This window comes from Ranitomeya variabilis, chromosome 1, assembly GCF_051348905.1.
Source record: "Ranitomeya variabilis isolate aRanVar5 chromosome 1, aRanVar5.hap1, whole genome shotgun sequence".
In the NCBI taxonomy this organism is placed as follows: Eukaryota; Metazoa; Chordata; class Amphibia; order Anura; family Dendrobatidae; genus Ranitomeya; species Ranitomeya variabilis.
In genome coordinates this window covers 42,603,744-42,628,946 of record NC_135232.1, presented here as the reverse complement: position 1 = coordinate 42,628,946, position 25,203 = coordinate 42,603,744, and the positions used below count along the sequence as shown (strand labels likewise).

The 25,203-nt window shown below is 43.7% G+C and overlaps 1 long non-coding RNA gene across 1 annotated transcript; it reads right to left on the bottom strand.

Moving 5' to 3' along the window:
• Positions 1–1,321: 1,321 nt before the first annotated feature.
• LOC143793679 (uncharacterized) lies at positions 1,322–24,794 on the bottom strand. Its single transcript, XR_013220194.1, has 5 exons — positions 24,327–24,794; positions 20,601–20,688; positions 19,161–19,323; positions 3,768–3,925; positions 1,322–2,546 (listed from the first exon to the last, which is right to left on the bottom strand). It is a non-coding gene; the product is annotated as an uncharacterized LOC143793679 (long non-coding RNA).
• Between the last annotated feature and the right edge of the window lie 409 nt (positions 24,795–25,203).

Genomic DNA, 25,203 nt, shown 5'->3' with positions numbered 1-25,203 from the left:
AAGTATTGAGTGCATAACTGAACATTATTATTTGATGGTTTTTTTGTTTTGATTTTTTTATTTGATTGGACGGGTGAAATATGCTAATATGCTAATTTATTGAGACAGGTTTTTTGGGTTATCAGGAGTTGTAGGCCAAAATCATCAGTATTAAAACAATAAAAGACCTGACAAATTTCAGTTGGTGGATAATGAATCTATAATATATGAAAGTTTAACTGTAATCATTACATTATGGTAAATAATGAAATTTAACACTATATGCTAATTTTTTGAGAAGGACCTGTATATTTAATACATCATGTACAGTTTACATTGCTTAGATCCTAAATCACTGCAGGATCAGCTGTCAATCATCTTGGACAGTTCCAGAAGAAGAGCATCTTCATCTTTATTTGAATCCAGATCCAACTCTGCATCAAGTTTATCATCATCATCATCATCATCAATTTCCCATATCATCTCATCCAGCTCATCCTCTATGGGCACAGAGGCTTTACCCATCTATGCTGTACTTGTCCTTGGTGACTTCATGGGAAGCTGAACTGCAGCAGAAGCACTAGGCAAAGGTGTGATAACTTCAGGGCTGAGCTTGAGATGTTTTGGTTTTGGACTGTCTGACGGTTCCTCAGAGGATTCTGCTACTGGAAGTCTTCCTGGTGAGGTCTCGCCTTTGCTGCATGTTAGAGCAGAGCTCATTGGTTATTTCTATTTATATTCCTCTTGGGCTTAGTGGTTCTTTTCTTGTCAGGGAAATGGAAGAAATCGGGGGAGAAAATGAAAACCTGCATGGAAAGATGGGAATACCCCTTTAACTACACTGAGCACTACATCAGTGTTACAGAAGGTAAGACAATACCTTTTCTAACAATTCTTGGTTTTTCCTCAAAAGATTCCCTGTGACTACCTCTTGAAGCTCATCAAGAGAATGCCAGGAGTGTGCAAAGCAGTCATCAAAGCAAAAGGTGGCTACTTTGAAGAACCTAGAATATAAGACATTTTCAGTTGTTTCACACTTTTTTGTTAATTATATAATTCCACATGTGTTAATTCATAGTTTTGATGTCTTCAGTGTAAATGTACAATTTTCAAAGTCATGAAAATACAGAAAAATCTTTAAATGAGAAGGTGTGTCCAAACTTTTGGTCTGTACTGTATGTGGGATGTTATTTTTACATTCATGGGGAATAGAATTATCTAAGAAAGAGTTAGCAGAAAGGAAACAGAAAAGGAGAAAATTAAAGATTCTGGATAACAAAAAGTAAAGCAAACCTGGAAATATACATTGTAAATAACCTGGAAATTGTGGGTCACAAGGGCCCAGAAAAAACGACCACCACGTCCGATTTAGAACAATATATAAAGCAATAATCTTTATTAATATATACACAATATAAAGCCAATAAAAAGATACATCATTTTAACAGGAACAGGTGAGGTACGGTCCCACATGGTGTACAGGGACACCGCATAGACATAAAAACAATTCAAGGGCGCCCGGAGCCTGAAGCACATACACCCATATATATCATAGCTAATAGGGGGTTAATATGAATTGTAATCCACAGGGGAATAAATCAGTCACAGGTACACACCCATTTAATGTATAATGACACATATGTAAACCCCATACTAGGACCATAGATCCTACCGGTCCAATATCAATAACAGTTACCTCTCAATGAAGGGACGGGTGAGGTGATTCCAGGCTCCGTGCGTCCTCCCCGACGCACGTTTCGGCTAACACGCCTTCCTCAGGGGGCATGTAAGAAGAGGGAAAGAGCGCTGTTTTATCTTCCACCATACCGGAAGTGACCGGGGATAACCCGGAAATGACTCATCAGGGTTGTTGCCATGGCGATCGACATGCAAATCCTCTGTATACACCTACATAACAGCAGGCTGCCCAGAAGCAGCACGGCAAGCACATCGCACAGCACCGACCGCTGAACAATCACAGGGCCCTGTGAAGTCCAGCGTCGGACATGTAACAGTGTGAGTGCCGGCAGGCATAACAAAACGGGCTGCGCGCATGCGCAGTATACATAAGGGCACAAATACTGCCATCTTAAAAGAGGGAAGCAAGGTTCGCACAGGTACAAAGAAAAATGTAATATAAACACACATGACATATCAAATACGTGTGGACACAACAAAACTAAAGAAAATAACTAAACATATAGGTGAATACAACTCCAGCCATCCTAAACCACGCATTGGGACACTCATCAACAAATACGAATAAAGGTAGGAGGAGGGTACATATGAAATTATTTCAAATCACTCCGCAGAACATACAGGCTAATATTACTAAGTCCGAGATATGATTCTTACTGAAAGTTCCACAGGTTCCATAGTTTGAAGCGTCTCACTAGATATGTCCTCCAAACAGACCTCAAGGATGTTTATGGATTGCGCCCAGTAGTTCTTCATGGCAACAGCCAGCGGCAAACAAATACTTGATGATGACGTAGGGGCCAGAACGTATCCACCAGTCCACACACGTCCACAACGACAACAAGAAGAAACAAACAACTGCACTTATCCTATAACGTAAATATATATAAATTAATATCATACATAAAGAAAGTAAATATATGAAGCTAAAAGATTAAAAATCATAGCGGTGTCCAACCGCAATATACAAAAGCTGGCGGAGATCACAAGAAGGGTGAGAAACTGAGATGCTCATTAAGGCCCCGTGGATGGACTGTACCCAAAGTCCAAATCCATCGGGACTCGAGTTGTGCCAACCGTTGAGAGATGTTGCCCCCCCGAATCCCCAAATCAATGATATCAATACCTTTAACTCGTAGTCCCTTGCTATTACACATATGGTGTGTCTTAAAATGCCTAGGTATTGTCTTCAGGAGAGTTACATCCTTCTGCTCGCTAGCCGCCTGTATGCCACGCACGTGCTCCCTGACCCGCCACGCACGTGCTCCCTGACCCGCACCTTGAGCTGGCGCGTAGTAAGACCTACATAGATCAGGGAGCACGGGCACGTGGCATAGTAAATAACATTTCTAGACGTGCAAGTAATTGACTAAAAGATTTTGAAGTTCTTCCGACCAGAGGAGTCAATAAATGAGTCACTATGGTCAACATTACTGCAGGCTATACAGCGACCACAAGGCCTGCAACCACTCCTGGCGGGGATATCACTCAAGAATGTTCTGGGGGAGGCATCATTATAGTGACTGCGTATCAGATGATCACGCAAATTCCTTGCACGTCGAAACGTGATAGCGGGTTGATTAGGGAGAATCTTGGCAATGGTAGCATCAGTCATTAGGATGGGCCATGCTTTAGTAAGGGCAGCACACACTGATTCAGATTGGGTATTAAAGTTTGTAATGAATCTCACTACCCTGGCGTCTTTTGTGTCAGTGTTCGTATGGTAAAGCAATGAATTTCTTTCCGACCATTTGGCCCTATGATAGGCCCTTTTTATTGCCCTATGACTGTAACCCCTCTCAGCAAAACGCAGCTTGAGTTTCTCAGCCTCCTCCTCAAACAACGATTGTGTTGAACAAATACGCCAAAGCCGTAGGAATTGTCCCACAGGCACCGCGCGAATCATATGACTCGGGTGTGAGGAAGAGGCATGTAGCAACATGTTGGTAGATGTGGGTTTACGATATATATTTGTGTTGATACCCCCCCCCCCCCTACAATCTCTACGACGGGTCACATCCAGGAATTCGATTTCATCTGGATGATATTTAACGGTAAGATGTATATTTTGATCGTTATTATTCACCTACATTGTAAATAACCTGTACGGTAACGTACCAGCCATTCTCCATATTTTTCCAGAGCTATTTTCTTCTTCGCCTCCCTTTCAGCATGCAGTGTCTTCAGTTTCTGTTTCTCGTGAGTTTGTTTTTTCTTTTCTTTTAATTCGTGTTCCTTCCGATCATTCCTACATTTTGGTAAAGCAATAACAGAACAGTTATTTCACATGAGTTTAACTCGACAAGATGAATGTTAGTAAATGGAGAGCTAGTGAAATAACAAGGAACTTCCCTAGAATAGAAACCCGTACCATTAGGTTTCTACAAAAGGCCTACCGGTCCCCAAATTTTTTTCATAAAGTCCAAGTTTCCATCAAGTATGGAATGTTCTGCAATATTCACAGTTCTGCTGTAATTTGAGATCTCTAATAAAGATTACAATACAGCAAAACATTCTATGATTTACCTTGAAACCAATAGGGTATGTTCACATTATGCGTTTTCTTGCCTGTAATTTTCTAAAAAGTCCACACTTTTTACAGTGTTTTCTGGAAACTCAAAACAAATGCACATTTATCCATTTGAAAAATTGTTTGGAAAAAACGCAATGTAAACGCACTGTGCGAACACACCCATAAACATATATAGAAATGAACGTCAGTAAGTTATAAGCACATGGCGACTCAATTAACAATTAGCTGCTATTAGAGAAACAAGAGTCAAAATTGGCCATACAAGTATTATTTGAATATTTATTGAAAATTTAAATTTCCACTTTAAAATTTCATCATATATAATATAATGGCAGTAACAAGTGACTATATATCAAAGTGCATCAAGTGCTACAGGCTCACAGAACGGGACAAATGTAAATCATATATTGCGGCCATGAATGTCACCAATCTCCACACGTGCAGTAGGGATAGATGCATACCAGCTAAAAATAAATGTTGCGATAATATGACCGCACTAACCATATGGTGCATCATAGGCAAAACACCCCGCAATATGTACGAAATAAAGTGCAAGAAGTGAAAGGGTTAATTACCCATGAGTGTCCAAAATGACCCGTCTGGAGCCCGGAATGCTCCATAAACCCATAAACATGTTGCTGCTGTTTTCTATTTCACTCTATCCTGATACAAATTAATGTTTTTTATTGTTAAATCTTTATCATCTTTTGCAAAATTGTACAGCAACATCTCAGAACTGAAGAAATACCGGTCATTTCTGAAGTCGGTGTGCGTGTCTTTCAATTTTGATATTTAAGGTCACCAGTGTTTATTCCGTAAACCTCTGATGATACAGTTAAAACTAGCGGGGTCATACCTGGTCACTGAATGTACAGTGCACTTGAAAATGTATGCATAGTCTGTGAACTTTTCCACAATTTTTCATATTACACCCACAAACTTAAATGTGTTTTGGGGGATTTTATGTGCTACACTAACACAAGGTAGCAAGTATTTGTGAAAAGTAAAAGGAAATGATGCATGGTTTTCTAAGGCTACGTTCACATTTGCGTTGTGCGCCGCAGCGTCGTCGCCGCAACGCACAACGCAAACAAAAACGCAGTCAAACGCATGCACAACGCTGCGTTTTGCGCCGCATGCGTGCAACGCATGCGGCGAAAAACGCTGCGTTTTTGGACAACGCAGTTGCGTTTGTAACAAAAAACGCAGCGTTTTGTGCCGCATGCGTTTTTTTGTGCAGTGAGTCATTCTTCATCCCACCCACAAAAAAAAGTGTCTACACAATAGATAAGGACCACCAATGGCTAGAAGAGGGTTGGTGTTTATGTAATTGTGTATATATACCCTGGCAGAGATGAATTCCTCCCATTTTGCTGGTATTCATGATGGAGCGTCCCATGGACAGTATCTACATGGATATGGAGATGGAATTTGCCTTGGCTCATGCCTATGCTGTCGCCTGTTCTCATCAAAGGGAAAGGGAAAAACGGAGATGGAGTCGTCGCCGCTTTTGGATACACCCTATCTTGGAAGTCCGGGAGAGCCGTGGAGCATACCATAGCTTGTTTGGCGAACTCAATGACAACCTGGAGAAATATTTCCAATATACCAGGATGTCTCAGGACAGCTTCCGGTATCTTCTGCGTCGGGTGGAAGGATCCATTGGCAGGCAGGACACGCAGCTCCGGAGAGCTATTTCCGCAGAGGAGCGGCTGCTGGTGACTCTACGGTACGTAGCTGTTTGAATGACTGTGATATGTTCTTCCCTTTTATTTTATTTATTTTTATTTTTTTTGGGGTTTGGTATGGTCAATGTACTTTTATAAATTACAATGTACTTTTATAAATTATGTACTTTAATGTAATAATTTCTTTCTCTTCTTGGCAGTTTCCTGGCTACCGGAGAGACCTTGAGATCCCTTCATTTTCAGTTCCGGATTGGAGTCTCCACCCTTTCCGGAATTATTGCTGAGACATGCCGCGCTTTGTGGGATAATCTTCGTGAGGAATTTTTACCCGTCCCTACAAGAGAAATCTGGGAGGCCAACGCACAGAAATTTGAGGAAGTGTGTTCGTTTCCAAACTGTATTGGCGCGGTGGATGGCAAGCACATTCGGATTACCAAGCCAGGGAAAAGTGGATCCCTTTTCTACAACTACAAAAAATACTTTTCCACTGTGCTAATGGCAATTGCCGGTGCGGACTGCCGTTTTCTCGCAGTGGACATTGGTGCGTTTGGCCGTGCAAATGACTCGAGCACATTTAAAGAGTCGGATATGGGCCAAAAATTATATGGGAACAATTTTAATTTCCCACAGCCACGACCTCTTCCCCACACCGAAGGCCCTGCGATGCCCTTGGTTGTGGTTGGGGATGAGGCATTCCAAATGTCTGCCAACCTACTGAAACCCTACTCCAGTCGGGGCTTGGGCCACACCAAAAGGGTTTTCAATTATAGACTGTCAAGGGCCAGAAGGACTGTGGAGTGCGCCTTTGGCATCCTTGTCTCCAAATGGCGGATATTAGGATCCGCCATTAATCTGAAAACTGAGACAGTGGATGAGGTGGTGAAGGCGTGTGTGGTTCTCCACAATTATATTCTGACCAAAGAGAGACTGAATGTGGAACTGGATGAACCCATAGCCAACACATTGCCCGATTACCAGGATCATCCTCTGAGGACAAGTGTGGAAATTGCACAGATGAGGGATCGTTTTGCGGCCTATTTTGTGTCAGATGTTGGCCGTGTGTCATGGCAAGATACAATGGTGTAGTGTTTATGTTTTACTCTTGGACTTTATTCTGGATTTCACTACACCAATAAATCCCTGTATTGTTATTGTGCTAAAAATATAATATGGTAATAAACTAATTCTACATTATGTGCAATATCCGTTTTGGTTGGTTTGGTTATGTAAAATTTGGCATCTACCTATAGTTCAATAATGTAATGTGCCTTATCTGAAAAACCCTTTGTTTTTAATATGTTGTTGTTTAATAAAAAATTTTTCTTCAGTTTTCTACCCTGCTTCAAAGTACAAATTTATACCATACCATATAACATATTTATTGGTTTGTCAGATTGCCGTTTATCGTTGTGTTTGACAGCAAAAACAACGATACCAGCGATGTTTTATAATGGTAACCAGGGTAAACATCGGGTTACCGAGCGCAGGGCCGCGATTAGTAACCCAATGTTTACCATGGTTACCAGTGTTAAATGTAAAAATAAAAATACATATACTCATCTTCGCGTCCCCCGGCGTCCGCTTCCTTCACTGACTGAGCGGCGGACGTAAAGTGAATGCACAGCACAGCGTTGATGTGACCGCTTTGCTGTGAGGGACGTCACTCAGTCAGTGCAGGGAAACTGACACCGGGGGATGCGATTGTGAGTATATGTTTATTGTTCTTCCTTTAACACTGGTAACCAGGGTAAACATCGCAAGTGCGCCCTGCGCTTAGCAACCCGATGTTTACCATGGTTACCCGGGGACCTCGGCATCGTTGGTCGCTGGAGAGCTGTCACACAGACAGCTCTCCAGCAAACAAATAGCGATGCTGCAGTGATCTGCATCATTGTCTGTTTCGCTGCAGCATTGTTAAGTGTGAAGGTACCTTTACGGGATGTGTCCACGTTCAGGATTGCATCCGGATTTGCTCAGGTTTTTTCATCAGTATTTGTAAGCCAAAACCAGGAGTGGAACAATTAGAGGAAAAGTAGAATAGAAACATATGCTCCACTTCTGTATTTATCACCCACTCCTAGTTTTGGCTACAAATATTGATTTAAAATCCTGACCAAATCCGGATGCAATCCTGAGCGTGGACACATACCCTTAGTGTTTGAAAACACCTCATACAGCAATGAGAGACACCCAAAAAAAGGTAAAATTAAAAAAGCAAAACATAGTGTCTGACATTGCATATATGAGGTGTTTGAAGCACATAATATGTGTAAACGGCGCACGGCGTGAATTGCCGAGAAGTGTACTTGAAAATAAGAACAAATATTGTATTCAAAAAAATAATTTTTATTGGGGGGTAACAGAAAAAAAAGTGGAAACAAATTAGGGGGGATCAATATCCGCTACCAGCGGTGACTGGTATTGGTGTTTTTTTTGACGGGGAGGGGAATAGGTAGAGGAGGAGGAACCATAGTCAAGGAGGCTGGAAGGCAGGTCCAACCCCTCCGTAGGGTATACTGGGGAAACCGGATCATCTGTAGGGGAGGGAGGAGGCAACACAAGACGTTGGTATTTTTTTTTGCCCTGGCTGCTCCTGCTGCGGCTAGAGCCATGGTGAGAAGTTGGAGTCTCTACTGGAGCAGCCAGAGCCTCATTGTGTGCCTCTGTGTGCCTCCTCTTTTTTGTGTGTTTTGTTCCTCCTGCGTCAGCTCCCCCAGATTCACTCCTACGGCCCCCAGAATCACTCCTACGGGTGGATGAGGGCCTGGCAGGAGCAGGAGTCGACGGCAAACTGGTATGGTGCCTGTGGTGGCGTCGCTCGGCACGTGGACCTCGGTGGGGTGGCTGGAGTGGATCTGCAGCAGTAGTCGGAGTCATGCTAGCCAGCGACGGTACTACTGGCAGTGTCGCTGACTGCATGCGCCGAGACTGCTGCAGAGCCCTCACGTAGGAATTGTTGCAGTCCTGCATCACCGAAATCTGGAGTTCCGGCGTAAGGTTTTCCACCATGCCTTTAGCAATTGTACTTAAAAAATGTTTTGCCGGATTTGAGAGCTCGGTTTCCAGCTTTTCAAGGCGCCGTTCGATACTGGACATTTTATCGCTCAACGCCTTGAAACCGTTCTGGAACACCGTGCTCAAGTGCAAAAATTCGGGCATGGCTGGCCTGTCCGAGGCCCGCTGGCGCTGTCGGGAATTCCCGAACGAAGGTGCGCCAGAGGCCTCGGGCAGGGGAAAACCTGATGGCCCGGCTGCCGGTTCTCCAGATGATGGTGGTGCAAGCCTGCTGTCGCTGTGGGAGGGCTGTGACGGGTCAGATGGCGATCCATGAAGTTCCGCTTCACAGGGGGGAGCTCGCTGGAGGGTGCTGCTGTGTGTCCTGTGAAAAGATAAGGAAAAAATTAGTCTTCAATTAATAACCTATCACATACGACAACTCCTGTAAAAAAAATTACATTTCATGACACAACAATACATTACAATCCCCTGTCTCTCAGTCTGTGCGGCCTATAATAAATTGCTGATTGTTATCGCCAGCTGACCATTAGGGCTCACGATAACAATCATGGACATACCTACGGCAGAAAATGACTGTTCATTTCCGTTGGCAAAGGCAATGCATACCCCTGTCATCGTCAAAAAAAAAATTCTTCATGCTGCCTATGTCGCAAAAATAGTATAAAATTTAAAGTCAAGAAACAAATTTAAAAACCAAAAAAAAAAAAAAAAAACCTTTGCTGATCTGATCGCAGGAATGGCCATGACGTTAGGATCATGTGATCCAGACGTCATCATTATTCCTGCGATCAGAACTACACTGACTCAGAACTTAACCTGTCATGGACTACAAGGACTCACGCTTAACCAAAAAAATGATGGGCTATATACCATTCCACTAGGGAAAAAGGATGGCCAATATGCTACGCTGACTACATGGATGGGCAATACACTATGTTCCTGGCAAATAAACTATGTGGATACGTGGCTAGAACGTGTACTATGTGGCTGCGATATAGTGGCCTGGCAATATACTATGTGTATGCGCAATGTACGTGGCTGGGCAATGTACTATGTGGCTGTGCAATATTATGTGTCTGGGCAATGTACAATGTGGCTGTGCAATATGCTATGTGGATTAAATACTTACTGTCGGCGGGTAAGGACCGGTCTCAGAAATTGTAGTGCCCGGTTATATTTATATGGCACAGACTTGCCCGCAGCAGCACCACTCCGCGATTGCTCCTCCTCATTCCTGAGCCCCTTATTGAAACGGTCCTTCATGGATCGCCATCTGGTCCTCAACTTTTTAACTGTGAATGCAAACAAAAAAAAAAGGTTACATATTTAGAATTTTACAAGGATAAAACAACCGTGTGCGATGCAAAGTTTAGGCGTTGATCGCATCACACACGGTTGTGTTTATCCTGGCAAGATGGGTCATAACAGCGTCTCAGCAATACTCATTAAAGGTGCCTTTGTCCTTCGCTGAGGCACTGTCAAAGCCATCCCACAGCGACTTTGCCACCTCTGCCCACAAACGTCTCGACACCACCTGGTCCATGTGCCGGGGGTCACGGCTGTCCCACAACGGGCCACGCTCCTGGATGCTGGAAATCAGGAGGTCCACATCGATACTTTCCATGTGGTCCCGTTGTGAAACCTAGAAAATTTTGAGAAAAAAAAGGTTACAAATATGCAAATATTAACAAGCACCAGCACCTGGCATGATTTGTACCTTTGCCCTATCCTTGGACATTTGATGTATGTATATTTATGTTTTCTACACCTGTATTTTGGAATGTTTGTGTGCAGGGAGTTCAACTTTATGTAAAGCCCCCGTCTCACATAGCGAGATCGCTAGCGAGATCGCTGCTGAATCACAAGTTTTGTGATGCAACAGCGACCTCAGTAGCGATCTATGTGTGACACGTACCAGCGATCAGGCCCCTGCTGTGAGATCGCTGGTCGTGTTGGAATGGCCTGGACCTTTTTTTGGTCGTTGAGGTACCGCTGACATCGATGAATCGGTGTGTGTGACACAGATCCAGCAATGTCTTCACTGGTAACCAGGGTAAACGTCGGGTTACTATGCAGGGCCGCGCTTAGTAACCCGATGTTTACCCTGGTTACCAGCGTAAATGTAAAAAAAAAACCAGTACATACTCACCATCTGATGTCCGTCAGGTCCCTTGCCGTCTGATTCATGCTCTGACTGTCTGCCGGCCGTAAAGTGAGAGCACAGCACAGCAGTGACGTCACCGCTGCGCTCTGCTATCACTGTTCGGCGGCACTGTCAGAGCAGGAACGCAGACGGCAAGGGACCTGACGGACATCAGAAGGCGAGTATGTACTGTTTGTTTTTTTTTGGTAACCAGGGTAAACATCGGGTTACTAAGCGCGGACTTGCGCTTAGTAACCCGATGTTTACCATGGTTACCCGGGTGCTGCAGGGGGACTTCGGCATCGTTGAAGACAGTTTCAACGATGCCGAAGTCGGTCCCCTGATCGTTGGTCGCTGGAGAGAGCTGTCTGTGTGACAGCTCCCCAGTGACCACACAACGACTTACCAACGATCACGGCCAGGTCGTATCGCTGGTCGTAATCGTTGGTAAATCGCGACGGGGCCTTTACCTTCCCCCAATACTTGCTGCCCTGAAAAGCTATAATGTAATTAAACTTAGTAAACATCCCTAGTGAAACCAGGATGCTCCTCAAATGTAATGTTCCTCACAGCAGGATGCTACTCAAAAAAAAATATCCCAAAAAAAATATACTCACTCGCCGGCCTGACGCCACATCAAGGCCCCGACCTCTCTGCTCCCGCTGACTGCCTTCCCCCTCACTTGAAGAAGCCTGTAAAAATTGAATACAAAAATTATTGTCAATGGTACAAATGGCATTGAATATTAAGCAACTGGACATAATTACTCACCGCACTCCCCCTCGCCGATTGCCTACACTCTGACTCACTGGCCATTCTTGCAAGTTTGATCTGCAATGAAAAAATGAGCAAAAATTCATATCCAAAGAACAAAAAATTAAAACAAGCACAATTGACTGTTGACTGATAGATATGGGAATGCAAACTGAAAAAAGCGACACCACAACGCCATACATTGCAAGAGAACACAATAGATGAAACAATACAAGAATAGACCCAAAAAAATTTTTAAAACAAAAGACACCAATGTCCAAATTTTTAAATATTAAAAAACTGTACAGGGAAAAAAAGGCACAATGAAATAGCAAACTGCACGCCATACTTTACAATAGCAACAAGACATGATCCAAAACAACACCATCTGGTGACATCTACCACAGAAATACATCTTGAAAAGGAGAAAAATACCATTCTAGATAATAAGCAATAAACATTACGGGACAACCGCTGTTAAAAATACAGCAACCCAAAATATAAACCATAAAATAGAAAAGAAAACACATGAAATTTTACATAGAAAAATGGCCACACCAAAAAAAAAAAAAAAAAAAAATTTATACTACACACTTGGCAATGAAAAGTCAAGGAAGGAGATATATGCCATACGGAAAATGACGTAAAATCATCATAGATTTAAAAAAAAAAAAAAAAAGGAAAATACAATTGAAAATAGAATGGCATAGCAGCACGGAACAATACAATACAAATGAAACATCATAAATGTAGCCCCCCCACCAGCAAGAAAAGACACTCAAGGAAAGAAAAATAAATGCCAACAGCATAAAAAACACAGCAAGACATGAGCCAAGAAAACGCCATACGGATACCCCCAACAATAGAAACCAGAAAAAGACATGCAACAGAAATTAAACAATAAAAAATCTTGCAAAAAAAAGACATTGAACAAACGCATGACACCAGAACAACCAAAAATCCATTAAAAAACCAAGCAAGGCCGAAAACAAGAAACGCCAGCATATAACGCCAGAAGTACATCAAAACCAGATTAAAAACACAATTTTTCAATAACAACACGCAGTGCCATAACCGTAAAATACCACACACCAAACATTGCACAAATTAAATCAAAATCAAGAAAGAAAAAACAGAATAAAAAATATGCAAAGAGAAATATATACTTACAGGTTTGGCAAGCAGATTCTCCTCTCTGTGTCTTTTCTCCTCACAGTCTGGTCAGCACTGAATAGCCTTGTGAAAGACAATGCCAACCCCCTTTTTTTTATCTATATAGTGCTTTTTTTAAGTGTCTAGACAAAGTCTAGACAATGTTTTGCATTTTTTATTGGAAAACTCATGCGTCGTACAACGCACCACGACGCAAGTACTTGCGTCGTCTGCGTTGTCAATGCAAGTCAATGGAAAAAAAGGCGCATCGACGACGCAAATACGACGCATGCGTTTTTTAAAAAGTCTGCGCCGCCCAAAAAATGCAACATGTTGCGTTTGCCGCGCCCTGACAGGTGCGCCCTAACGCCGCATGCGGCGTACAACGCACCAAAACGCATGACAACGCATGTACATGCGGCGCCATGCGGCGCCAATGTTAAAGATAGGGACGCACGACGCATGCGTTTTCTTGCGGCGACGACGCTGCGGCGCACAACGCAAATGTGAACGTAGCCTAATTAGTTCAAAAATATAATTCTGAAACTTGTGACGTGCATTTTATTCAGCCCGCTGTAGTCTGAAACCTCTAAATAATGTCCTGAGTGACCAATTGCCACCAGAAATAATATATTTAGTAAACTGGGTCTACCTATGTTTAACCTCTTTCTGACCTCGGACGGGATAGCATGTCCGAGGTCAGAAGCCCCGCTTTGATGTAGGGCTCCGGCGGTGAGCCCGCATCAAAGCCAGGACATGTCAGCTGTTTTGAACTTTTGAAAGCATCATGTCCCCTATCCCCGGTAGAATTTTTATCCAGGAAATAAGAAACTGCTGTCATAGCTAGTTGATGTTCTATATTGGTATAAAAAGCCTCCACGTCAAGGGTGACCAAGATGGCATTATCCGGTATCTCCAATGTCTCGCATAGTTGTATAAGATGTGACGAGTCACGTACATACGAATCCAGTAGCTTAACCATGGGCTGTAAAAAATAATCAATGTAAGTGCATGGCCTCTCATACAGTCCACCCAAACCAGAAATGATTGGTCTACCTGGTGGTTTTGTAATCAACTTGTGGACTTTAGGCACCATGTATGGTGTTGGAACCACCGGATGGTTTGTGGTGAGAAAATCCAACTCTTTCTTGTTGATAATACCACAAAATTGGGCCCTTGATAGCAACCTGTCAATTTGTGTCTTAAAAATTAGGGTTGGATCTGATGGCAATGCTTGATAATGTTGAGTATTGCCCAACTGACGTTTTATTGTGAATTTCATATTCTGTATATTGGATCTATTATGTACGTGCCTTTGTGGATGTTTTAGATGTTTTTAAATTTGTGAATGTTTTTCTGGTTTGGAAATAAATAAAAATTAATTGTAATGTGTACATAGTGAAAAATTCATTGTATTGTGTACATAGTGGTGATCCTGAATTTATGCATGGGCTTTTTCTTCTTGGTTGAAACGATAGTCTTCCCTCATCATCAACCTGGTGGGAGATCAGATGGTGAATAAAGTGTTTATTGATAAGAGTCAATACTACCGCCTTTTTGGGTAAGAAAGAACGTAGCAGCACCACACAAATTGCTCCGATAAAAATCTTTGTCCTTTATTCAAACAACATGCTGTGGACAAGGTGACAGAGGGCAGGACGAATTGTAGACAGAGCTGGTGCAGTCAACGGACTATGTCCGTTTCGCGTATTACACGCTTCAACGGGTCCAGATCACCATGTGAGATATAGAAAGGATAGGACTGTAAATTAAGTTTGTTGCTTAGATAGATTGAGGTCTGCAAAAGTAGAGGCAAGGGAAGGGGGGGGGGACAAATGGGAAATAAATGAACAACAGAATAAACTTCAATAAATAACAGAATATGCAGTGGTAAAGACATTGAACAAAGCTTATAACAAACTGTCATATGAGAAAAGAACGTCGTCTCACCATAAACATTTCATCCAAGTGGCGGGGAAAAAGGTGGCCCTCACCACCTGGAGAAATGAAAAACATTTAACAAATGGACTACACTTCTATCCGACCCTGTGAGACTAGGTTCCTCAAGCCCTCTGCTATATCAAAATAAGTTTAGTTAGTGTCAAAAGAACTACACCAATCAAGAATGAGAATTGCATATTCACGGTGCTTCATTTGCTCTGTTATCATCAGAAGACCATTGTGACTGTCGAGCCTCAGGGCCGTTTGAGAAATGGTTGTTCTCTGGGACATTTTTCGATTTGAGAAGTCCTTTAATAGAAGCTTCTGCTTCGGTAGGGGAAGAAAAGGTACGAGATGCTCCTAAACCCTCTCTGATCAGCAAGATTGCAGGGTATTTAAGTTGAAATCGGATGCCCTCTTGGAACATTTTTGTACAAATGGGGCTAAAAGCCTTGCGTTTCCTTGTGATTTCAGCTGAAAAGTCATCAAAAATGAGAGTCTTATGACCATGGATCATTAAAGGCTGGTTGTGTCTCCGGTATGCTTGTAGAATATCAGTCTTGTCATTATAATCCAACCAAGAAGCGCATAATCGTTTGACGTGGGCGTCTCTGGGCCTCTCCCCCAGATGTAGTTGAGGGTGTCACAGGGCCTACTCTGTGAGCCCTCTCTACCTTTCGTCCCGTGGAGAGATGGAGGGCCTTGGGGAGATCAAGTTCACAAATTGACTTTAAATCTTTAGGTAAAAAAGATTCAGGTAGGCCCACCAGGCGCAGATTATTACGTCTGGAACAATTTTCAAGGTTATCAACCCTATCCCAAAGCAGGGCATTTTCTTTAGTGAGTGCCAGAAGCTTATTATGATCTCTACGAATCATCTTCGAGTCTCGACAGTCTGTTCTCCATTTCAGTTATACTTTCGGCCTGTTCGTCCTGCCTGTCTTGCAATCTCTTTAAGGCTAAATGTAGGGAATTTTCAATAGTAGATTTTATTTCTGGCAAGATTTTTGCCATAATGTTGTCAACTATAGAGGGTATTTTTAATTGTAAGTCTGAATTATCAGGTAAAGGCAGTGGGGTGGGAGCAGGCATCGCTACATCCCCAACCGAAGTCATTTCAGAAGGGAACCTACTGGAGGATTTTTCTGAGGGCTGGCGTTGTTTTTGCCCACTGCGTAAAAGATATCGGTCCATATAAAATGTTTTATAAATGCCCGTTGTTATACGGTTTGCGTTCTGAACAGGCTGCAAGATCACGTTTTACAAGTTTGAGCATATGGATGTACGAAATTAGTGGAGGTTCAAGGAAGCCATCTAGGAAATGCTCACATGGTCTGCGCACGACCCGGAAGTCGCATAGTCAGAAAAGTCTGAGTCTGTCCAGCAGAAACAGACTATTGCAGAAACTAAATTTGTGGAGTTGAAGTTGTATTAAATCCTGTTGGCCACTAGAGGGGGGTGTTTATCCGTAATAAGGCCACAATGCACCTTACAATGTTATGGCAGCAGGGAGACTTGATCTTTTTACTGTAGTATTCTCTGAGAGAAGAGGGAAGTGATCTTTTTCCAAGAGTGGCAACCGGTTTTATCCTCGATGGTTAGGATCTTGGACCCTTGTAAACCCCACATAAGTCTCCTTTATAAGTTTATGCATTGGCTGGAGAGACCTGTTACCAACAACTACAGGTCCACTACACTGTCAGGAAATTGATGTAGTAGTTCTCTGTCCACCTCTGGCTCGTCCCCAAGGCCCCCTGCACCCCCAGCCCACACGCCACTGCCTCCCGACCGCGATATGCATGCTGCTCTGGCGGGACAACTCGCCCTGTCAGGCCTCTCCTTCCACCGTCTGCGGCTTAGATACAGCTCACCGTCTCCTGCGTGTCTTTATTTCCGTGCTGGTGATGGTCCAGGACTGTTACCGTGGCCGCCTCTACACGAGGCTCTGGCACGGCCACCGCCTGGAAGGGGGCCACCTTCGCCACCGCTGCTTTGTTCGCCTCCACCAGCAGCTCCCGATCTGATCTCTGGTCACTGGTAAGGCCTCTGTAAATGCGGGGGTCCAGTAGCAGATCCGTGGTGCAGGCCCTGTCAGGCTTCCGGCCTCGTCGCTAGGCCGCACTTCATGAGGTCCTCCGGCCTCCTATGTAAGCTGCAGAATGACGGTATAGATCACCGGCTGTGTCCGTCACAGGGCCCCCTGTTGAGATCGGTCTCCAGAGTCCTCTTTCCGGACTTGAGAGCCTGGATGGCTTGGGATCTCCAAAGATCAGCAGGAGCTGCCTGTAGTGCGTCCTGCTCTTTATACACTTGTTTAATATGTCTCTCTGTTTATCCCCACTGGAAAGGCCGGGTTATCATATATTGGGATGAACGGACCAGGAAATGTTGTGATTTGGAGGCCCCTATTTCCTTTTTTGATAAAAAAATGTCATATTTCTGGTTAGAAAGGGTAAGGGAGCATTTCTCCTGTGCAAACTGTCACGCTCACGCCCTAACTGGTGGGCATGAGCCAGGGGGTTTGTGGCCCCACTGTGCCACGAACCAGACTACCCTGGAAGGGGCGTAACTATGACAGCTTCCTTCGTCTTCACTGGAGCCTCTGATGGTGAGGTCAGACTTATGCGGCAGGCAGCTGCCAGGTGCTACTCCAGGGTGCTGTCTGGCTGTGGCTGCTGATCCCACTTGGAGAACAGGAACACTAGGACAGGTGCATACATCAGGCAGGACTGGCAGATGAGCACAGATGAAACTCAGACAAGTAGGCTGGCACGGCTGAGACACAGGGCTGGCAAAGAGGGCTGGCAGGAACGGCAGAGACACAGGGCTGGCAGAGACACAGGGCTGGCAGGCACGGCAGAGACACAGGGCTGGCAGGCACGGCAGAGACACGGCTGGCTGGCATGGCAGAGACAGGGCTGGTAGGCACGGCAGAGACACGGCTGGCAGGACAGTCAGGGCAGAGACACAGGGCTGGCAGGAACGGCAGAGTCACAGAGCTGGCAGGCACGGCTGAGACACAGGGCAGGCAGGCACGGCTGAGACACAGGGCAGGTTGGTGTGGTGTATGAAGGAACAGGTTGGGGCCTGTTCACACAGGAGATGCAGGTACGGAAACAAGCCGGAAGGAAAGGAGTATGAAGGAACAGGTTGGGACCTGTTCACACAGGAAGAGAACCGCAAGGCTGCGTATAGGAGCGGTAGAGCAGCAACAGAAGATAAGTAGAACGGAACCGCAAGGAATGCAGAGAGGAGCTGCAGCAAGAGATTTCTGCAGCAGCAGAAGCTAAGCAGAGCGGAACCGCAAGGAATGCGGAGAGGAGCTGCAGTAAGAGATCTCTGCAGCAGCAGGAGCGTAGCAGAGTAGAATGGAGCAGAACCGCACTCCTGCGGAACAGAGGTAAAGCTGCAAGAGAGCGGAGCACAGGCAAAGTCACAAGAGCCGCAAGAGTGTGGAGCATAAGCAGACAGAGGACAGAAGGAAAGACACAGCGGGCAAAGAAGCCACAGACAAGGAGACAGAGGTAGGGCTAAGTTCAGACAAGGTAATGGAACGAGACAAGGTGCAAGAACAAAGATACAGGGACCAGGATATTCTGCCTCCAAAAGGGCGGACAGACCAAAACAAGGCAAAGCAAGGACACAGACACTGAGACCAGGAAATACAACCTCCTGGAGGGCAGACCAACAAGAACAAGACAAAGCTAAGAGTAGAGCCTCCAGAGAAAGAGGAACACAGATCAAGGCCTGGCAGCTCAGAAGCTAAACACTAACTGAGTTTACACATTGCACAGGCCCAATCCACAGGGTGGAGCTGTCCTAAATACTGGAGGCCTCTTGGTAATTGGTCAGGAACACATTAGACAGGTGCACCTGATTCCTATAAGAACCAGAGAGTTCTGGCGCCACCCCCTATGCACATAGCCAGGAAGCATGCAGAGAGCAGAGGCACAGAATATGGAGCTGGCAACAGACAGAACACAACATGGCAAGGAGCAGTGAGTAAGATGGTGTGTGAGGGAAGGAAGGTCATGTAGTGATGCCAGCAGAGTTGTTACACTGTGATAGTACAGAATGAACACACATACACAGAAAAACATACAAACTCAGTTGTTTTCCATGGTAAGAGTTCTACCCCTGCCAATAGCCCAGCAGGACAACAGTCACCAGACTCACTCATTTTGACCTTATCCATGTTGATGTTTGTAGCATTCATAGGCACTTTAATTCTCAATACATTCAATAAATGATGTACCTTTCTGCAGTCCTCCTTTCTACTTGCAATTTCTTGAATCTCTTTCATCTTTATAATTTCTTCCATATTTTTCTTTTTTTTGACTGTGTATAATTTCTTTCTTTTTCCCTGCTTTACAAGTCCTGAAAGCAGCTATTGCTTCTTCTTTTTTCATAGTGCATTCCTGCGCACATAAAAATAAAATTAATGAGCAACTTATCGCATTTCTGCTCTATGTGAAGCATATACTTTTGCAGTACTTGTAGAGTGTAGTTATGGGAGTTATCAGATGGGGTCAGTGACTGCTTCTGGGAGCAACCTATTATATTTATTGTCGAGCGCTACTTATGTGCAGCAGATAAATGGTTGCATCTTGGCAATCCTTTACCATTTTAATCTATGCAAGATACAGATGTAGTATGAGTACATATACTTCACTTATTCATTACACTGAAGAAAGTTAAAGAGGTTTTCCACTATTTTTACATTGATGACCAATCCCTAGCATAGATGATCAAAGTCTGATCGGACGTGGTCTAGCACCCCACCAATCAGCTATTGCTGGTGTCGTAGAACGCCAGCCGGAAGCACTCGCTTGCCGAGCTGCTCTGCTGTCTGATAGTGGCCGCTGCAGGGTACTAACATCCGCCTCCTATTGATTTGAAAGGGAAGTGGATATGGAGTACCCAGCCCCAGCCTCTACCAGAAGATGGAGTAGCTCGGCAAGTGAGTACTCCCAGTCACCGGCTGCCGCCACCAATAACAGCTGTCCAGGAAGGGGTTGTCAGGTGTCAGATCCCAGCCGATCAGACATTGATTACTTATCCTGAGCTGTTCAGTGCGTCATGGTGTATGCAAACATTTAAGTGCATCTTCGCACCTTCTTATTTTCCATCTATCTTCTCCTTTCTTTGGCTCTGTGAAGCAAGAACTATCAATCAAAGAAAAGGGAGAGATGGAGACAAAGGGAAAATAAGCAGCCATCATCATAGGAGAAAAGGAAGCACATTGGGAAGTTGTCTAATATGCACAGAGATGGTTGGAAGAAAAATGTTCACATTACAGGAGCATAACTTTGGAATGGGGGGAACAGAAGGAAAAGAAAACACTTTGTCCAGAACCAGTGGAGCACAATTCAGGAGGATAAAGAGTTGGCTGATATGTTTTGGGTGCTACGATGGAGGAGACCAGCCTGTTCATAAGATGAGAAGTTTAATGGCACTACGCGTTTCAGGAACGTTCCGTCCCCTCCATCAAGTGCATCAGAATCTGTGCCGTAAATGTGATTGCAGGAGGTACTTGGTTTAAAATAAAACAAAATCTAGTTAAAGGTCCGCTTTATATGCCATGTTTTCTTATCCACCAGGTAACAAACAGTAAACGGAAATGTTTTGGTCTCTCAGAGTCTCGGATTCTCTTTTTATTTCCTACAGCAGAGTTATAAGAGAAATAATCTATTACCTGTTTCGCTTTTTCTCTCAAGTTCCTCTTAAGCCTTTTTTATTTTCTGCAGTTCTTGAATAAATATTTTCTTCTTTCCTAGCCAGTTCTGCAGTGAAAATATCATTATTAAGAAAACTGGAAACAGCAAAACACACTTTAGTAAGAGTGTTGCCCGCTTGGTGTATACTATTACAATATGAAGCACACACTATTACATATCCAGTGTTAAGACCAGCTATTGTTTTTACAAAATAAGCTTACAAACAAAACTGGATAAAAAAGTGAATACTACAACATTTAAAATACTTTGCTGAAATGGCTTCGTGTGTAATTAAGGCAAACCTGCCGAGAATTTGCAGATATGTCTGGTTTATTTAATTTTTAATTAAAATGAGTTCCTGTATTACAATAATACATCTGCTTGCCTTTGCATGTCATTCTTTATGCAGTTGAAGGGGTTTTCTGGGATTTTTGAAAAGTTACTAAAGTCAGGAGTGGGGCATAAAATAAAGAAATAATTGTCCCCTGAAGCTCTGATGCCATCACTCTGGTCCCTGCTGGTCCTACAGTGAAAACTTTCTATCCAACATTCATGTACACACCGCAGTCACTCATTGCATGGACAGTACCTGATAGTGATTGAATGGCTAGGAGAGGACGTCACAAGTACTGCCTAAATCATCTGGATGCCAAAATTACATAAGTCCCAGTGTTAATGCATTCACATTAGCATTAGGTGAACTAGGCAAAGGCCAATACAGATTGTAGAACTGCACTTTCGCAAGTCATAGATCATGAGATGAGATCTCAGATCACTCCACAGAGTAACAGAAAACTGTTGGTAGTCTGAGCACAAGGACTAAATTATGCACAGACTAAGTGTGAATGCAACCTTAACCTTGGTGGTGGGTGAAAGGTGCTGGGGTTACGTAAACCAAGTGATGAAATTGAAATCTCCGGAACAGTTGCTCCTTCCTGTGGAGCAGTAATGCCATTATGAGTCCCAGATAACAAACCAAAATGAGTCTTAAGTCTAATAGCACAAAAGAAACGCTGAAGATCCTTTTCGAGTTGAAAACCGTCCCAACTAGGGGTTGGGCAAAAAGATAACCCCTTTTGGAGTAGTGATAGTTCAGCAGGGGAGAGAAGGTAACTTGATATGTTGATCACCAGGTTTGACGGCTTACCTGGGAGCGCGTGGTCATCCTTTTTCCTCGATCGTCTGGTAGGTCTGCGTGTTGTAGTCCTCCCCTGCGGCCTTTCGGTAAAAAACGGTGTCTGTTTGTACCGGCTGAAGAGTCGCTTAGGGATATGCAAGTCTGGATGAAGCTGCGACAATAATTCCCTGAGGAAATCCAGAGCCCAGTGTGTGTATCTGGTGCGGTGGCATCTCTCTATTGGCAGCTGAGAAGAATGATCCACTGCCTGGTATTAAATATGGGGCTCCGCTTCCCGCTAGGCCTACGTATGGCACATTAGCTCTGGGATCAGGATCTTGTTTGCCCATAGGGAAAGTCTGTAATTCCTGCACTTCATGTTGGACTTGGTTGCAAATTGGAATTTCTGGTGACAGAGGATGCCATTCTGTGGGAGAAGCCAATGTAGGAAGGGCGGACTGGGTCATGTTCTCTGTACATTGCTCAGTTCCATTTAGTATACTGGGCCTCACATAGCTTTCTATTTAATAACGGTCCCTCTTAGCCCGTCATTTAATTTATTGGGCCCAACATAACCTTCCAAGTAATACAATAAGTCCCATATAGCCTTTTATTAAATTTATTGGACCCCACATAAGTCTCCAATTAATATAATTGGTCCCACATAGACTTCCAATTAACGTATTGGGCCAAAGTAGTCTTCTATTTAATATAATGGCTCCCACATAACCGTTCTTTTAATAAATTGGGCACCACGCAGCCTTTCAATTAATATAATGGGACCCATATAATTCTTATTTTAATATATTTGGTTCCACATAACCTTCCAATTAATATAATAGATCCCCCATAGCCTTCCATTTAATACATTAGGCCCTACATAACCTTCAGTTTAATATTCTGGTCCTCACATAGTTCTTCATTTAATATAATGGGAACTATGTATCCATCCATTTTATAAAATGGGCACCAGATAGCCTTCCATTTAATGTATTTTAATAGGTCCCACATAGCCTTCCAATTTATATAATGAGCCCCACATAATTTTTGTTTTATATATTGTGCCACATATAGACTTTAAATTAACATATTGGGGTCAAAGTAACCTTCCATTTAATAAAATGGACACAACATAGCCTTTCATTTAATATAATGGGTCTGCATAATTCTTAATTTAATATAATGTGCCCCACGTATCTTTCCATTTAATATAAAGGGCCCCACATAATTCTTCATTTAATAAAATGAACCCCACATACACCACTATTTAATGTAATGGGCACAACAAAGCTTTCCATACAATATAATGATCCCACATAGCCTTCCATTCAATATAATGGTCCCACATAGCCTTCCATTTAATATAATGGGCCAAACATAGCTTTTCATTTTTATAATGGATCCCACATAGTCCTTTATTTAATATAATGTGCTCAACATAAGCCTCCTTTTAATTTTACTATTAGTCTTTATTATTATAGCGCCATTTATTCCATGTGATATACATGTGAGGAGGGGTATACATAATAAAAAAAACAAGTACAATAATCTTAAACAATAAAAGTCATGACTGGTACAGAAGGAGAAAAGACATAATAGGTCCCACAAAAGCTTCCATTTATTATAATGGCCCCCAATATAGCCTTCTTTTTAACATAGTGGGCAACACAAAGCTCTCCATTCCATATATAAGGAGTGAACTCTTTGACTTTGTGCCATTGGTGTGCCACCGGGCCACCCTTTTGGCTGTTGGCCTGTCATCGCAGCACACTGATTTCTGTTGGTTTGCCACCGGAGCGTACCCTTCATCGATGAGTTGCACACAGTTTGCCGCTGGCATGCCACCCGAGCACAACCTTTGCCACAGGCATGCCACCGGAGCACAACCTTTGCCACAGGCATGCCACCAGAGTATGCCTTTAGCCGCTGACATGCCTCGGGAGCACACAATTTACAATTGGAGTGCCATAGGAGCACATCCTTTGCCGTTAGCATTCCAGTGAAGCATATCCTTTGCCGTTGGCGTGCCCCTGAAACACACCTGTCATGATTTGAACCCAGCAGCTCTTGTGCACCTGGCGACAGCTCTTCCCTTTGAGCCATTCAGCTCTCTGGACAGTTCCGTGTTAACCCAAATAACTTGTACCTGTGTTGTTTCTGAGTGTCTCCACTGTGAGTTTCTCATTGTCTCCACCTTGATTGAACACCCTATTTAAACCTGGCATAGCACTCCCTTCCTTGCAAGATTATTGAGCTACCAGCCTCTATTCAAGCTTTCTTTCACCTGCTGCTTATCCTTGAAACTCTACTGCTGCTCCTGTCAGAACCTGTGGTGGGCTGGAGGGGACAGTAAAGGGGGGCTGATGGAGTCCGTGGGCCTGGTCGGGGGCTGCGGGAGGCTGTGTCGCGCTGTAGAGAGGGCTGTGGAGGCTGTTTGGCGCTGTAGAGGACTACAGAGCCACACAGCCCCATGGTGTAACTTCCCCAAGTGTCATGACAGCTGACTGTATATGCATGTATATACATATATGTATGTACATGTGCCATGACAGCTCCTTAGACTATACATACATGGATTGTCACTTACCCAAACCGAGGATGAAGAGGCTTAGCTGCTGCACATGATGATGGAGGCCGGAGAGCAGCATTCCTCCATAGTGATGTCACTTATTAGGGAAACTTGTAGTCCTTGACCCACGGAGCCAGTTTAGTCTCCACAATGCCGAGTTGCCTAGTGGAAAAAAAGGTTAAAGGAAATTACTGAATCTTGATATTTTTATTCTAACTCCTATTATTTCTATTGGTACATTAAATAGCCCTTCTTCCATGAGCGTATATTCCCAGGAGACACACAGCGAGCCGGGCGACTGCCCCAAGTATTACCTGTGCGTAACGCTCTGTTACCTACAGAGAGACAGGGAAAGAAAAAAAAATTAATCAGGGAAATATTGTATTTTATAATTAGTGTTCATAGCAGAGTGACAAGACGGCCCCCTGAACCCTCCCCCTGCTGCATGTCAGCTCCCCTTCCCCCCACTGGGACAGCCTGTACCCCCGCAGCGCCCCCACACCTGACCCCATACACTGATCTGAGCTCCCCCCACCGGACAGGGACAGCCTGTCTCCCCGCAGCGCCCTCACAGCCTGGCTCTATCGCAATACCTTTATCAATCTAAATGATATATGTCGTAATTAGTTGGATTTTTATATGTTATAACACAATATATGCATACATACAGATTTTGGGATTTTTTTTGGCGATATTTCCTATTGGTATAAAAGATATACAAGAGGCCTATTTGTGACAATCTATAGCTATATTTTAATATTTTAGGAATGTCAGAGTAGCTTCATGAGGTTGTTGGATTTGCGCTGAGAGAATCCATATTTCTATAAATTTCCAGCTCTTGCGTCAGCTCCTTGATATGTCCTTCCAGAATGACGTTGGGCTTCTCTAGGCATCT